We start from the raw sequence: 13,102 nt of genomic DNA, 5'->3' as shown, positions 1-13,102 counted from the left end.
GCAGGGGGAAGGGGGTTGGGGGTTATAGCTCAATCCCTGTCATCTCTAGGAAATGCTGGGGTAAGTCCCTGCTGAAAACCCCGGAGACCTGCTGCTCATCAGTGTAGATCTTACTAAATTAGATCTCCCAATGGACTGACTTCATATAAGGCAGCTTCCTATACCCTTAAGGGCAATAAAGATGGCTCAGGACAGCATTCATTGCAGCTCTGTGTATCAAGAGGGAACTGGGCAGATAAGAACCAGAAAAGCCAAAGTATTTATCTGCCTCAAACCATGAATCTCTCTCCAACCAATTTTATTTCATACATTTCACTTTTCCCTCCCTCATTCAAGGTTTTTTAAACAAAGGTTGGACGGGCATCTGTCAGGGATGTTGGACTGGATGAGCCTTTGTGTCCCTTCCGATGCTATAATTCTATGATTCTATGATGCTACATATGGGGTATCCATTCTATGAAAAGCAGCAGAAATGGTTACAATAGTTTAAACTTGTAAAATATGTGTTAGTGAGTCATAGGCATCACCTGACAAAACTAAGTTCTACGCAAATACTTATTTTTAGTTTTGAGTAGCATTAGCAATTTCAAATAATGGAAACCAGGGAACTTTGCATTTTTATTTTTAGTCGTTTCCTATCGTGACGGTATGTGACTCTATTTAAGGATATTGCTCACCTCAAGGGAAGGTGCCTCCACCAAGCTGCATGCGTGTTATGTTGCTAGTGCACGTTGCCTTAGTGAACTTAGGAACACCAGAAAGGAGAAATGTTCTCCTTGGCGACTCTCATCTTTTGAGTGGGATGATATTGTGAAAGGTCTACCTATGTTGAGTGCTGAAACAGACTCTATATGGAAAATATTTCAAAGGCATCTCCTCTATATGTAAAAAAGAAAGCACTCAAAATATATATATTACATGACAAAGAGGTGCAAGGGGGGCTGGTTTTAAGAATGAAACAACAGTGTAAGTGACACTCTATACAGCTGGTTCAGTGGTCACATTTGCACCACTGCTTAGGAACGATATTAAGAAGCATTAGTGGGAGACATTATTTTTGTCCCGGGCTGAGCATGTGCTCATCAGTACCTGTATAACTATAACAACAACAACAACAACAACAACAACAGCGGGCAGTATTCAACTAAATAACTGTGTGAGTGGGACCTGAAAACAACTCAGATGCCCAAGGCAAGGGTAAACAGGTGCATCTTCACCTTAAGGTGGAAACTATATAATGAAGGTGCTAGACATATGTACCATTGTGGGGAAGGAATTCCAGAACCTAGGAGATTCCATTCCCCGGCTGCCGCCATTCCTGAACTTCTGGTGGTGGTGGAACTGCCAAGAGAGCTCCCTCTACTAATATTAGGGTAATCTTCACCTTCCTGAAGGTGCCCTTGGCTCTGACTGGTGGATCTCAGGATCCGATTGGTTTTTTTAAAAAGTAGATCCCGCAAGCCCAAAGTCTGCCTACTCGTGTTTTAGAATGCAGGAACCACCATGATGTGCTGAGTAGAGGCTCCTCCACAGAACGGTTAACTCAGAATGTGTGCCCTGAATACAGTATGTTTGAAGAGCCCCAGCCAAATTCAACAGACCTTCCTCTGCCTGCATATCTTATTTTTATTTACGTGGCCCTGACATGGAGATGACAGCAAAAGCTGCCAGCCAAACAGCCCAGTGGGTAGGTGGGTGGGGCTTAATTACTGTGGGGGTGATCAGTCTCAGAAAGAGCCAACTTAAGATCCATTTTCTCCAATCTTGAACTGATGCAGGTTTCAGCCACATATCATAAGCCAGAAGGCACCCCAGCTGCGTAAAATCTGCAGGCTTAGGAAGAGAGCAATCAAAAGCATATCTTCAGAGAGGAGAAATACAAAACATGCGAGTGACACATTATCTTTAGAAATTCTAATCGTAAGTCAAGAAAAACATGACAGGGCAGCAGAACTCTTCCATCTGTTCCCTCCTAAAAGGGCTGATGGGGGGATGCGAGGTAATTGAGTTTTGTAAGGTAGCGAGTCATCTACAAATTTAATATAACAACTGAGACTGTTCCATTCGGAAGCATATGGCTGTTTAATCAAAAACAAAAAAAGTTGTGACTCAAAGCAGTTTAGCTGCTTAGAAATGTATTTGAAGGAAACCAAACAGCCAGGGGTATTATGTTTCCAAATAAGCAGATGCCACTTTTCCATTGAAAAACAAATAGTACGTCAGTGAACTCTGCCATATATTCTGACTCCGAGGGAAAACCAAGGGGGTGGGGGTTCCCTGCTAAGATTGCTTATGAACTACATTCATTACCCTCCCCAGCAAAAAAAATGAAAAATGATGGTGGAGGTTTGGATTACAGGTTACTGGTTGTAGACTGGCAGGTATTATGTTTTGGCCTACCCTCAAAATTTGTCTACTATTACTACTACCCAAATGCCTAGTGGTCAGTGTGTGGAAGATGGGCCTGTACATTGGGTTGTAGGCGTTTGTGGCAATTCCTTGCAGAATCTGGACTGGGGGTGGGGGGGACACATGACCAAAACAACTAATGTCAAGGGTGAACAGCAAAAATTGCCCTCACTGCAAATGCCTCCCATTTAAAAGACTCAGAAAGGGGTATTTAAAGACAAATATTGTACGTTCCTCCCCCCTCCCGGTATCGCACAATCAACATTCATTACTGAGCTAATGATACTGTGTGAGAGCTTTTAGAAAGAAACTTAATGTTCTTTATGGATTTCCATCTCAAAGAGCAGCTAAATGGTAAATCAATTGTATAAGCATGAGTTGACTCAGGCTACAATTAGTGATCATTCTTTCTTGTCTATAGGTGATCTGCTTTGCTGACACAACTTCAAATGGTCCTGCACAAACAACCAGTCATTTATGTCAAAGAAGCTCACAAGAGTACCCGTATTTAATGATGCTGCAGTACAGATATGCAAACAACTTCGCCATTCATAAGGAAAGGAGATGGGCAGGAAGACCACTGAAAACAGAATGTGTTATATTAACAATGGAACTCCCAGCGAAAAGCTCACAAACGGCAGAAAGAGGGGTCAAGGACAGGTCTTACCTCAATCCCACTTCATATTTCATGCTTACACCCATTACAGCTTAAGATGATTTACCTCTTTAAGGAGCTCTGCACCAAGCAGTGAGAACCACAGCCTTAGAAGAACATGAAAAAAATTATTCAGCTGTTTATACCAACTAGAAGAAGGGAGGCGATGGCTGGTTTTACTGGGTACTAATTATAATTGTAACAGTTTCTTTTTTGTTACAAAAACACTGCTTTAAAAATCTGCCTTCATCACAATTTGTAGTTTATTAAGGAGTCATTTTATGCCCTAGACACTTTTATGGGGGGGGGGAGCTCCCACCCCACTTTACAAGCTGAAGCAGGACAGTCTAGAAAGAGCTCGCCATATAATTCTGCTGATTGTATAGCTCACCTCTGAAAGGAAAGAACGTCTCAAGAAAAAGCATTATCCAGAGAGAGGGGGGGAGGGAGGGAGAGAGAGAACACTGATGGATAGGACAAAAGAGGTCCAAAAACCAAAAAGGTTTTGGTTAATGTTACCTAATGTAGGTGAAATGGAAGTTTTGAGTAACAGGTTACAGTTACCTAACCGTAACTACTCAGAAGTAACTCCTACTGAATTCAATGGGGCTTACTCCCAGGTACCGTAAGTGGTGTTAAGACTGCAAGCTTAATAAATCTTCTACAAAATCTTCTCAGGGTTTCCCAAGTTCTGGTTCTCTTGTTCTATACTTAGGCACTAAACCGCTGTGATTAAACCACCAAGCAGTTGTGTACCAATTCTTCTTGAATGGGGCATAATGGTGAAGAAACGAGAGTGTTTTGTGCTTTAAAAATCTTTTAAACAACCCTAACATGTTTCAAAAGGAGAAGCTTGAAGGTTCAGCAGCAAACCCTTCCAGCAGCTGGAATCTTAATGATCCTCACAGCCTCAATTAAATTGAATAATCGTTCCTAAAATAATTAACCAACACAGAGACAATGTTTTTCTGATTGCTGATTGTAACTATTATTATTTTTTTCTGAGGCATCGATGATGGCATAGGGAGGCGTGCTGGTAGTAGGTCACATAGAAATGTAAGCCACAAACAACTTTGGGGTAGGAGGAAAAAGAGCAGTAAGCAGAGTGTTCTGCTTTAAAACTTGAAGGCTCTTTGATCTACAAAACTGCTGAACACAGCCAAAGAAAAATAGCTAGAGAGGAGAGATAGTGAGGCTCATTCAAGGCGAGTTAATTCTCAAATCCTCTCTTGGACTTCACTGAAAGATTTAGAGCTCGGATTCTTAAAGGCTGCTAAATAAAGCTCCTCCAAATACTGCTTTGCTCAACAGCCACAGATCTGACCAGCAGCTGGAGAGAGCGGAGGAGAAGGGTCTTGCTCTTTCAAGGACAAGACCACTTGCAGCCCTTTTCAGACAACCTTAATTGGGAGTACTGAACTATGGCAACCATCATGTTGTCTCCCAATTCTTTGTACATCATGGCAACCAGACTCACCAACAACCTACATGCATTCAGCTATCTGTGTAAACTAGGAATGGGAAATCTGTGCCTCTGTCACCCCCCCCCCAATGTTGCTGGACTCAGTACTTGACCAATGGCTATGTACTTGCTGTGGCTGATGCAAGTTGGAGGTCACAGGTCTCCCATCCTCATAAACAGAATCTACATATGCATACACAGATAGAATCAGCTGGGCCATTTCAATAGATGCTTGTTGGTCAGGGCTAACAGCCATGATAATCACACTCACCCACATTAGTCATCTGAAATGGGCTAATGACAACTAGGACCACTCTCCCTTCGTTCCAGTAGATTTGCCTCAATTTTCTGGGGGCCAGTGTCATTAAGATAATCCCCCACCCCAAGCAAAATGGAAGATAATGGGTTTAGAGTTGTGGCATGGTGAGACTCCCCTTTTCTTCCAACTCTTTTTTCATAAAATAATAAAATAAAATAAAATCATTTTCAAAGCTGCTGGATTTGTATCCAAAGTACTACTATTTCAATGCTTTGCCAAAGCAAGGATTTTTGCTTGCACAATGGAATGTTCTTCCCCTTTCCTTCCTTCAAATTTTCCAACCCTCTGGAACAGATTTGGAGCGGGTGCAGGGCATGCACAAGGGTTATGTGAACTGTCCTGTTACACAAGTGGAAATCCTTGTACTGACAGGACATGCTGATACCACACATGACTGCCACTGTGAAGCTTTGGTCACTATCAATATTTCTGGATGCTAGAACCTTCCCATCCAAAACAATTTCAGAACATGAATTGTGAGCCCCTGGAGCAGAATCAAAATGGCTTCCCCCAGTTTTCCACCTGTAAACTGATGGTGATCATTTTGACCCAAGCCAACCTCCTTCCCATTCATTCCTCGGATCCTTGAGCAGAAGTGGGTAGGGGCAGTGAAGACTATGTCCAAACAGAACTTGTTATGATCAGAGAAGAAGACCTTACACCTTCTATGTGAGAGATGGACTACTACAAAGTAGTCCTGAAGGTTGGTAGCCAATGCTGGAAGCCTTTGACTTGGGAGTTTGATTAACTTTTAGCACACACATACACACAGTAGTTTCTCAGGCCAACTGAAAATTTTTTAAAAAACAGAAGCCACTTGAGACAGTTGCGTCCTCCTAAATTAATGAGATAACCAAACAAGAACCAGGAATATTGATTTGCATGGATAAACCGTGAACACTAAGTGGCAGGTAATAAATTAAGAAATGCTTTTGAAATGTAACAAAGAGCATGGGGGGGAATAGTAACAGCTTGATGAAAAGGGACATAATAATATTTGAAAGACCTGGAATATAAGATTAGGTCACTCCATTCATATTCTACCAAATGAAAAAGGGGCTGAAGAAAGTCATTGTTTTCAGTGGTGAGAGCTGCTGGTGTAGGACAATGGCTTGGTTTTGAAATCACCGCTTCCATTAACTCATTCAGCATCAAGCCTAACTCAGGCTCATACTTTCAATGAGAACCCCAATTACACAACACTAAGGTTTGGGCAACTAAGGAATGCAACATGATAATGAATGCAAAATGCTTTGAATATCTGGAAGTGTTATATAACTACTGAAAGTTTTTGAGCATCAGGGAGAAGCCCTATTGCATATCCCAGCAATATCAAAGAACCAAGCTAAGTTTGATGTCAATTGTGTGAGTGCAATTATTGTGACTGGTTTTTAAACTTTAAATAGCAGCTGCAGGGGCAGAAAGGTTAAGCTTTTCCCTACCCTTTTCCCACTCCCATTCATCTTTATTGTGTTGCCCTAATGCAATTTCCACAAATCTGTCCTCTTTCAAAAGGTATAACAGGACTGGGCCAACTTGATTTCCCCCCAATATATTTTTGCATTTCTCCCTTGTGGTATATCAACACATACACCAAATAGGTAATGTGGAACATTTCAGAGTCATGAGCCTGAAAGGAAAATTTAAAGTCATGATCATTTATGAAGTCAATGCGGATTAAGCACAATTTTTATACACACAGTGGCACAAAAATAGACTCTGAGATCTCTATTATTTCTCTTTGTTGGCTTGAACCTAATATAACTTTTCGCCTCCGGTTTCACACTGAGCTGGGATAATCTTTCCTCTTTATTATACCCACCAACTCTAATAAGACCGCCATGATTTGTATTCTGTGTGCAATGTTATCTTTCGTGATATGCAAAATTTCTGAAAGAAGTTCAAGATAAGGGCATGGATCCTAGCCCTAACTGTGCATGCTTTCACAAATCACAAAGTGGTGATAAGCAGCCCTACAGAGCCAGCTATTCACAGAAGCCATTTCAAAAACATCTTGTAATGGTGTGGTGCTTTATGCCTAAATATGTTTCCATCCAGATAAGGATTCCTGGATGCAGAAGACACTCTGCAGTCCACTAGGGTACCAAAGAAAGGAAATGGTACCTAGGACACATTTTGGCTCTTAGGCAAGACTCCCTCATTGCTGCAAAATTGAAATTGCACTAAACTCGACTTAAGCCTGCCTGTGCCTAGTCTGCAGTTGATGAAAATATAACAAAAGATGTGTATGGACTCTGGGTGTCACATTGCTAGTAATGTTGTACCGACACACACTGCCTTGCTGAGTCAGACTGAAGCTGCATCTAGTCCACTATTCTGTCTTGAAGAATGGCCAGCCAGGAAGTCTGTTTGCTAGCACGAGGGAGCATTAATAACACAGCCTGCTGCTTCTCAAATCCCTCTTTAAAATGTAGGAAAGGGCCTGCTCTTTCCAATTGCAAAATAAAACACCACATCCCCATATTCTAATAGCAATTTATTTTCCAAAATGGCACCACCTATGCACAAGAGAAGGCTGGAGAGAACTCAAGGTTTGCAGAAGTTGTTGTTGTTATTCTAATTTCCCTTAAGGGGCAACCTTCCATTCCAATAACCTCAAAACAACCCAAATGAAACACTGAACATGATCAGCAGCTATAGAATATTGACTGACTGTTGAGGCGGGGGGAAGAGGAACAGGAAACCAGTGGGAGGAACAGAATGGAATGGATTATCCTGAACCAAGGGCACAAGCTGGCATTTTGAACAGGAGCACTCCGCACTGCAAGATTTTGTTACAGGACCCACTTACACCCACTAATAAGGTTGTAAACTGCTTTATATTTTTTCCTTAAAAATATGAAATGGTGTAGAAATGAAATAAATATTAATAATTGTAATTGTAATAATCCAGATCCACAAAAACACACCCAACCTCAAGCCTTATGGGCACTGTTTACAAGCAAAATACACTGCTGCTTTCATTGTTGTTTTTTTAAAAAGTTGATAAATAAAAATAGCAAAATCCTGAAATCCTTTTCAGATTCAATTGATTCTTTAGATAGTTCCTTCCTGATTTTGTCTTGTCAAGAATAACCAGCTTTTTAACCCACATACACCTACGTGAACCTTAAGACCCTCTTCAGAGGCCCTGCTCTGTGGGCCCCACCCAAGTGAGGTGAGACAGGTGGTTACAAAGGAGTGGCGATGATCGGTGGTGGCTTAAGAAATGCTCTCCTCATAGAAGTTTGTTTCCTCCCTTCTTGATGGTCTTTTTGGCACGAGCTGAAGGCCATTTTACACTTGTGTCTCCAAACAAACCCTAGGCTTATTTTCTGTTTTAATCTGTTTTCAGATTTAAAACTTTACGCTTTCACTCATTTAGCATAGTTTTAAGCAGAGCTGCAAATTCTTTATGTCTCAATTAGGGAATTTTGCTATGTTGTTACATTATTTTTTTGTTTCAATTATTGTAGTTTTAAACACTTCATAAATGTTTATTTTTATTGTGTAAGCTGCCTAGAGAATTTGATTGATGGACGGCCATGTAAACTTAAAAAATTACTCAAGCATCCTTCCTTTGAAATTGTTCCAAATGAACAAATTACACAGAATGGGATGTGTGCCCACAACCTTATACAGCAGTGATTGCTTAATCATTTGCACTAACCAATGTTTTATTGTTTGTGGATATTATTATTAATAATAATTCTTATTCTTATTATTTTTCTATACCACCCTTCATCCAAAGATCACAGGGCGTTTTACAATATAAAAACACAAAAATGTGTAACATAGTAACAAACAAAACAATACTGCCCTCTGCTCCCCAGTTTAATAATAATAATAATAATAATAAATTTTATTTATATCCCGCCCTCCCCAGCCAAAGCCAGGCTCAGGGCGGCTAACAACAAACAAATAATCAAACAATCAAATAATCCAACATTCTAAAACATTTCATTATAAAAATTAATTAAAATCAAATTAATGGCAACCGTTAAGCAAAGTTCTGTGCAGGTTGCCGGAGGTGGGAGTCAGGCTGGGCCCTGACCAAAGGCCTGGCGGAACAACTCTGTCTTGCAGGCCCTGCGGAAAGATGTCAGGTCCCGCAGGGCCCTAGTCTCTTGTGACAGAGCGTTCCACCAGATTGGAGCCGCAGCTGAGAAAGCCCTGGCTCTAGTTGAGGCCAGCCTAACCTCTCTGAGGCCTGGGACCTTCAGGATGTTTTTATTTGCAGACCGTAGGTTCCTCTGTGGGGCATACCAGGAGAGGCGGTCCCGTAGGTACGAGGGTCCTAGGCCGTATAGGGCTTTAAAGGTTTAAAAGTTTAATTAGCCAAAGGCTTGGGAGAAGAGGATTTATTTATTTTTGCCCGGTGCCTAAAGATATGTAACAAAGGTTCAGAGTTCTGAGGTGCAAAGAGAAAACCTTTATTTTTGATTCAGCAGCAGCAGTTTCTTTTGTAATAGTCAGTGCTGGTTTTATAGCTTCTTTCCGGAGCGTTAAATATGAAAGCCCACATGGGACTCCTTGATCCTGACCCTGGGTGAACTTGTGAAAGTCTTCAGGCGCTGGTGCTGAAACTAGACTGATTTCTGATGCAAGGATAAGCTCGAAAAGAATCCCTCGGGCTCCTGTCAGTTTGGGACTGCCTTCTCTACACATCACTGTTGGCTCCCCAGGAATCTCACAAGAATTTGACTCCTGGTTCCAAGCTGTCAAAATCTCTTGACTAGGGGCTGACCATTCTTGAGCTCTCTCTTTCACGCCTAACCAAAGATGAAGGTGTTTTTGGGGTTTTTTAGGGCTCAGCAGGGAGTGGGAAACGCCTCAAAAAACAACATACCATGAACCACTGCTAAACAGTCTTTGTTAAGCTAAAGGTAGGAATTGGGATCTAATCAAGGCAAGGTAAGGAAGAAGTGCTCCTGAGGCATTTCTGGAACTTGGCCACAGTGAGGTCAACTTCCCAGCAAGTGACCTGACCCCATTCCATCAACATTCCAACCGGAGAAAAAGAAATATAAACTGACAATATATAAATGATAAAAACTGACCTTGTAGGCTACACTCTTCGTCTATTGACATCAGACAGGCCCCCTCGCAGTTCAATACTGTGTTCAATGTGCGTTTATAACAAGCATATTGAGACATGCAGAAGTTACACGTGTTTTAACCTGTGCATGGTTTACTGTTCATTTTAATTAATAATGGAATGGAATACCTGCTTTAACTGTCTTTTATCGATAATTTTAATGGGTTGTTTTTTAATACTGCTTGAAGGTTTTAGTAAAGGTTTTACTAAAATCAGATGGTATTTAAGTTATAATGAGAAAAATCTTAATAATTATTCATAAAGGAAACAGCTTATAAGAAGTAAATAAGGAGGCCAGGATAATGGTTGTTTGTATTGTTGTATGTTATGCTCATTGTATGTTATGTTCATGTTTAATGAGGGTGGATTTCTGTATGGGTGGGTTATGTTGTAAATAAAATTTCCAATAAAAATTTAAAAATAAAATCAGATAGTATATAAATACTAGGAAAAAATGGTGCTGACAGAAGATGCCAACAGAGGAACAGTTCCCAAAGAGAGGGTCATGAGAGGGGAACTTGTGCTCCTTCAGACGTTGGTGAACAGCAACTCCCCATAATCCCTGACTGTCCATCATCCTAGCTAGGGCTGATGGGAGTTGTAGTTCAGCAACCCCTGGAGACCACAGATTCCTGAACCCTGTGTGAGGGATTCAGAATGATCTGGGAAGGGGTGGGGAATTGCCTTAGGTCAAACTTTTTCAAGATTTCATGTTTCTCTCTACCTAACTTTTTCTCAAATGTTATTTATTTGTTTATAAAATATGTTAATTGCCTTTCTGCCTGAAATGCACTTAATATACAACTGTCTTATGAAATATATATACCAGTATGGTATAGTGTAGTGGTTGGATGAAGGATTCTCCAGCTGATCTCAGAGAGGTCCATATAAGAGATGTTCCCAAGACATTCTAGGCTCTGCCATTGCAGGGGGTTGGACTAGAGGTCTCTTGGGTCCCTTCCAACTCTATGATTCTATGATTGTAGTCATAACCAAAATCTTGAAGTGGGCCTAATAGACTAAAGGCAGCTAATGCAGGTGAGCTAGGAACATATGAAACTGTATTCTACAGTCAGATCAATGGTCCATCTAAATCACTACTGTCAATAACAGGGGTCGGCGAGGTTTACCTCGCCTGGGCCGGTTAACTCCAGCGGAGATACCTCCGTGGGCCGGATTGTGTGGGCCTGTGATTTCCGGTGTCTGTGGAGACACAATTTTCGGTACCGCGGAAGCAGGGGCAGCTTGTGGGCCGGTTAAACGACCCCCGTGGGCTGCTTGTGGCCCATGGGCCTTAGGTTGCCTACTCCTGGTCTATAAGAAGGGTAGGGAACCTCGAGTCCTTGGGCCAATCTTTGCCAATCAGGGGCTTCCAAGTTGGCCCATGAGGACAGTTTCCCATACACATCCACTTGCGACATCAGCTGATGGGCAAGAGGGTTAAATCAAAGCATCTTGCACCTGATGTCACTTGGCCAGCAAGGCCAATCCTGATAAGAATCTGGTCCATCGAGTCAAGGACATTCCCCATCCCTGGTGTACACTAAATGTCAATAGCTCTTTGGGATTTCAGTCAAGAGCCTTTCCCAGTCCTACCTAGAGTTGCCAGAGATTAAATCTGGGACCTTTGCCCAGCAAACCATGTGATCTATGGCCCTTCCCTAGCATAGGTTTTGAAGGCCCTCTGTGGCTGGTCCCTGTTACTATTCTGCACTACCTGAAGTGCTTGAATTGGCCAGGTGAAGAGCAAATTCTATAAGTGTGGCCTTCTGCCCATTCCTGGTCAGCACAGAGAAACGTCTTGTTAATAATCAGGCTTCAGTTCCTGACTGTGAGGACCCTGGGCTGGACAATAGAAATCTAGCTTATAGGACCAGTACCAGTACTGAGATCTAGCTTATAGGACCAGTACCCACAACCCCAGACATGATTTGTACGTCATGCTGCAATATGATATTTCTGAAAGCTACGTTTTAATAAAGAGTTGCTCATCACAACCGGTCTTTGTTTCTTGAAGAAGAGCACTGGTGTCTCAACTTCCAGACTACAATGCGAGTCATTTTCCCAGTCCAGTTCTCCAAGTTCCACTGACAATATGAAGAGAATGCAGAAAGGGGATTAGCACAGCAGCACCTTGAGTTTGCTCTCAAAGGAAACCAATCTTTGCTAAGTGTCAAGTACAAATCATGGTTATTCAGGTAAACGAAATGGCTCACACAATTGGACCTTTGTCCTGGAAAAAATCAGCATGTCTCTTGAACAGGATGAACATCTTGCCACAATAAATATGCCAATGCAAAATTACAGCTAAACATGCGATTTGCATTCACATCTTCTTTGGAAGGCTGGCTCCTGGGAATTATGTGTGGCATAAGGATTCCAAACTTCAGGTAGAAGAAAACTCTTCCTGAACACTAAATCAGTAAAGTTGCACTGCAGTTCCTTTAGTCGTGGCTACATTACATTCAAATGCGTTCATACATAATCCAAGGGAAATGAAAATTTACATTATGGGGGGGAAAGACAAAACCCCTGTTGTGTAAAAAACATAGAAATAATGTACAAAGGAAGATAGAAATAATGAAGCAGTACTAATGGCAAAATAACAAAAAAAATAAACATAAATGCCCTAACAGAGTTCTGTCTGTCTGTCTGTCTGTCTGTCTGTCTGTCTGTCTCCCCTTGACACAAGGGTGGTGGAACTACAAAGAGGGCCCCCTCTGTCAATCTTAACACCTGAAAGGGTCTGAGGAGGTCTTTTAGATATTTGGGGGCCTAAGCAATTTAGGACTTTCAACATTCATGTGAACAACTCGGTTTGGGCTTGCAAATGAACTGGTAACCAGTGCAGCTGGTTCCAGAGTTCTAAATGGAACACTGGCCACTGCATTTTAGACCAGGTAAAGTTACCGAGTTGTCTTGAAGGTTCTCAATCGGGGAACACTACCTAGCTTCAAAACCAGGTTAAGAGGAAACTTTCATTAGTGGTGGCTTCAGTTAATATAGAGGCCAATGTAAGGCTTAAACACACTTATGATTGGCGGGGAAGGATGGGAGATCTTCATATGCTGGTTCATATGAGAGCCAGTATGGTGTAGTGGTTAAGAGCGGTAGTCACGTAATCTGGGGAACCAGGTTCGCGTCTCCGCTCCTCCACAT

General features: G+C 41.7%; 1 protein-coding gene and 1 long non-coding RNA gene across 3 annotated transcripts in view; one reads left to right on the top strand and one right to left on the bottom strand.

Annotated features, from left to right (window-relative positions):
• Positions 1-13,102, bottom strand: part of DDX10 (DEAD-box helicase 10) — a 168,370-nt gene that overhangs the window by 39,644 nt on the left and 115,624 nt on the right. The gene's annotated exons all lie outside the window — the stretch shown is intronic.
• LOC308475453 lies at positions 955-3,319 on the top strand. Of its 2 annotated transcripts, XR_013985212.1 has the most exons (3): positions 955-1,373; positions 1,779-1,920; positions 2,831-3,319. It is a non-coding gene; the product is annotated as an uncharacterized lncRNA (long non-coding RNA). The 2 variants fall into 2 exon arrangements; XR_013985211.1 differs by lacking the exon at positions 1,779-1,920.

Source organism: Podarcis pityusensis (assembly GCF_964106645.2).
Source record: "Podarcis pityusensis genome assembly, chromosome: 4".
Taxonomy (NCBI): domain Eukaryota; kingdom Metazoa; phylum Chordata; class Lepidosauria; order Squamata; family Lacertidae; genus Podarcis; species Podarcis pityusensis.
This window is presented reverse-complemented; position numbering and strand designations above follow the sequence as displayed.